The sequence below is a fragment of the Pipistrellus hanaki genome, assembly GCF_964339955.1.
Source record: "Pipistrellus hanaki genome assembly, chromosome: 15".
NCBI classification, from domain to species: Eukaryota; Metazoa; Chordata; class Mammalia; order Chiroptera; family Vespertilionidae; genus Pipistrellus; species Pipistrellus hanaki.
In genome coordinates, this window is record NC_140517.1 from 38,268,933 (window position 1) to 38,272,757 (window position 3,825).

Here is a 3,825-nt window from a genome sequence, read left to right on the forward strand (position 1 = left end):
TTGTTACCACAATTGGGGATGAATGGCTACAGGCTGGCAGAAGCACAGATGTTGCCACATCCATAAACATTTGTACCCCAAATCTCACCAATGCAAACATCTGACCCACATCCCTGTCTGCTCAGTCTTTCATTCCTTTTCTGCCCACAACTGAGAGGGTATGTGGGACAGATTCAGCTCACCCCAGCCGGACATCCTTGGGATTTCCCCCAAATAATGCCTGTTACTATGGCAACTCCTCAGCATCTTTTCTTTGGACAAATGAAGAGGAGAGAGAGTGGACCAGGCTAGCAGCAAGCGATTTTAGGATATGCTAATTGTAGAATCCCAGTTTCTGGAATGTCAGGGCTTCTGTAACGTGAGAAGGGTCTAGAATGTTAGGGAATCTAGAACATAGGAATATTCGAGAGTTCTAGTGGGTAAACAGTGTTAGGGCTCTCTCTTGCATTTCAGAGAATCAAGACTAAAAGTTTCTTGACAAAAGGACTTGGAAAGTTAATAATTCTAGAATAGGAACATTCTAGAATGCTTATGAATTTATACCAGTAGGAATATTTTTCATGCCAGGGATTATGAATGCTGAGAACTCTAAAACAGAAGCCTGGCCAGCATGGCTCAGTGGTTGAACTAGGAGATTATAGTTCGATTCCTGGTCAGGGCACATGCCTGGGTTGCAGGCTCCACCCCTGGTAGAGGGCATGCAGGAGGTGGCTAAGCAATGATTCTCATCTTTGATAGTTCTATCTTTCCCTCTCCCTTCCCCTCTGAAATAATAATGACAGAAAAGATCTGGATTGCTAGGAAACCTAAGGCATACGGATCTTCTGGAATGGCAACCTATTTAGACCACTAAAGAGTTTGTTTGCATTTCAAGCAATCCATAATGGTGAGGGTTCTAGATTGTCAAAGAATCTAGAACACAAATGGTAGGTCTAAAAGATGAGCGATTCTAAAAGTGTTCTGGAATGTCTTTGATACTCAAACTGTGGACATGTTTTTATATGCCAGGGCATTCAGAACACAGGGATGTTTGAATATTAGGAAGTCTAGAATATAGGAGGGGGGTGTGGATATTAGGGGATCAGAGGATGAAGACATTTTGTAATGCTTGTAGATCTGGAATATTGAGATTGCTTTTTCCATGCCAGGGAATCCAGAATACATGTGTGTGGAATGCTGATGATTCTAGAACTGAGAGAAATTGTCAGAAAATCTAGAACACTGTGGAGATTTTTGTTTGTTTATTAATGCAATGGATAAAATAGTGTGTGTGAGCCCACACTGGGAGGAAGCTTCTGGAATGCCATGGTATTAGAACTCTGGGGGTTCTAAAGAGTTGAGAACAGATAAGGATCCAAGGGGTGATTGGCTGTTACTAGGTGAGGAGCATTTGAGAATTTGCTTCCCACATATGTCATCAGTTTAGCTCAAATAAATTCATGAAAATTCAAAAAGAAAGGAGGAAACAAAAAATCATGGGAGATAATGACACTGATAGGGATTGAGATTGGGGACTCCAAATACTTGAGGGGAAGGGATGAGGGGAAGCCAAAGCCATCCCCGGAAGTTACACTGGTGAGCCAGAAGCTGTTGCCTAGCAACAGGCATTGAAGATGTCCTGGATCCCAGGCAGAAGGGAGAAATTTCGGCAGCGCCCCCAGCAAATGCTCCAGCCACAGGGTAGGAGGAAGGGAGAGGGCAACAGAGGGCAGGGACACGCGGTCCTGCATAGCTATGTTCTCAGATCGAGGGGGATTTACAAACAGCTGGGCACGGAGCACATTCAGAGGGCAGAACAGGCACTCCACCATCACGCTGGGGCAGCCCACGAATGCCTGTGAGTGGGGCCCGAGTGCCGTGGTTGCTGCTTTAAGAGGCTGTGTGTCCCAGGACAGTGGGTGGACCCAGAGTTCTAGGTGTCAGAGTGGGATGGAGGTGTGGACTGCTGTAGGCAGCAGTAACGGTGTGAGTGCTGAGTCAGTCCGGGTGCCTCACTGTAACCGGGAGGGTGAAGGGGTCTCCTGTGCTCCCTGTACACCCTCCATTGGAAGAAGTAGGAGGAATGGGGGTGAAGAGGAAGCTGGATCTGCTGCTCTGTTAGTGTGGAGTCAGTCCTGTGGTCGGGGCGGGAGGCTAAGTTCTCTGTGGGCGAAGCCTGGGGCGGAGCCAACGCTATGAACGGGGGAAACCTTAAGAATTAAACTGCTGTGAGATGGACCGGGAAGCCCTGGAGGAGGGCCAACGTGAAGGGGTGGGGCTTGGAATCCTAAGTGTAGGACCACTCCCCAATCCCCTGAGGGAAGGAGTGTGGCCTGAAAGTTAGAGAAAGGGTTTGTAATTCCAAGGAAAAAAGGCGGGGCCTTGAATTTGTAATGAAGGGAAGGGGCTGGCCTTGATACCCTCTGAGGGCCAGAGCTGGGCTTGGAATCTGGAACCCTTTAAGAGGGGATGTTCCCAGCCTGTGTGGCTCAGTGGTTGAGCGTCCACATATGAACCAGGAGGCCATGGTTGGATTCCAGGTCTGAGGCTTGATCCCCAGTAGGGGGCATGCAGGAAGCAGCCAATCAATTTTTAAAAAAATATATTTTATTGATTTTACACAGAGAGGAATTGAGAGGGACAGAGAGTTAGAAACGTCGATGAGAGAGAAACATCGACCAGCTGCCTCCTGCACCCCCCCCCCCCACTGGGGATGTGGCCGCAACCAAGGTACATGCCCTTGACTGGAATCGAACCCGGGACCCTTCAGTCCGCAGGCTGACGCTCTATCCACTGAGCCAAACCAGTCCCAGCTCAATATTTCTTTCTCATCATTATGTTTCTATCTCTCTCTCACTCTCCCTTCCTCTCTGAAATCAGTAAAGATACATTTTTTAAAATAAATAAAAGGGGGTGCAAGTGGGGCCTAAGGTTCTCTATGGCTCTGGGCTCCGAAAGGTAAAGGTCCCTAGGAAGGGAGGGAACTGGAATTCTCTAGGGAGCGTCTGCAATTCTGGAGACGGGAGGGTGCTCCTGGAAGGCTTTAAAGATTCAGGCAGGAAAAGGTGTCTGATAACCTCTAGGGGTGGCCAGTGGGGGTGGGAGTGAGAGGGTGTCAAGGAGGAGAGCAGAGCCCGCAGCTTTGGGAGTGGTCTGTTGGTCAGGAGCGGAGCCTGGGTCCTCTGGGCGGGGCAGAGACTACAGCCCTCTGAAGAACCAAGCTCCTGCTTGTTGAGCCTGGAACTCCTGAAGCACAGGGCCTGCAGAAAAGGTAAATCCTTGGGAAGGTCCAGAACGGGCCTGGAACCCTCAGATGGTCCGCCTCAGAATCTTGAGTATCTCGGGTGAGAAGTGGACACCTGCGGGAGCTCCCAGCATCTACACTGGTCAGGGAGCAAATGGGAGTCTGGTTTAGAAGACTCTGCCCACGGCCTCCACATCGCCCCAGTCATGGGAGGGGTCACAGCACCTCCAGACTTGGGCCTCTGCTTCACCAGAGGGTTCAACCGACTCCCCTCTCCCCCCTACCCCCTACACTTACACACACACACACACACACACACACACACACACACACACACACACACACACACACACACACACACCACTGAGAACTCCAGGAAGGGCCCAGCGCCCCCCGCCCAACACCTGTCCCTCTAGCCCCGCCCCTGCCGCCTTCCGATTGGTCTCGGAGGCAGCGCCCCCGGAGGCACCGGGCTCTGATTGGCGAGAAGTTCGAAGCCCGCGACTGGGACTTGGAGAGAATGAGTTGGCCTCGGGCGGGGTGGTGGGGCTGGGCGGCGCGGAGCCCGACCCGCTGGACAGACCGCCGGCCTGGAGCGGGAC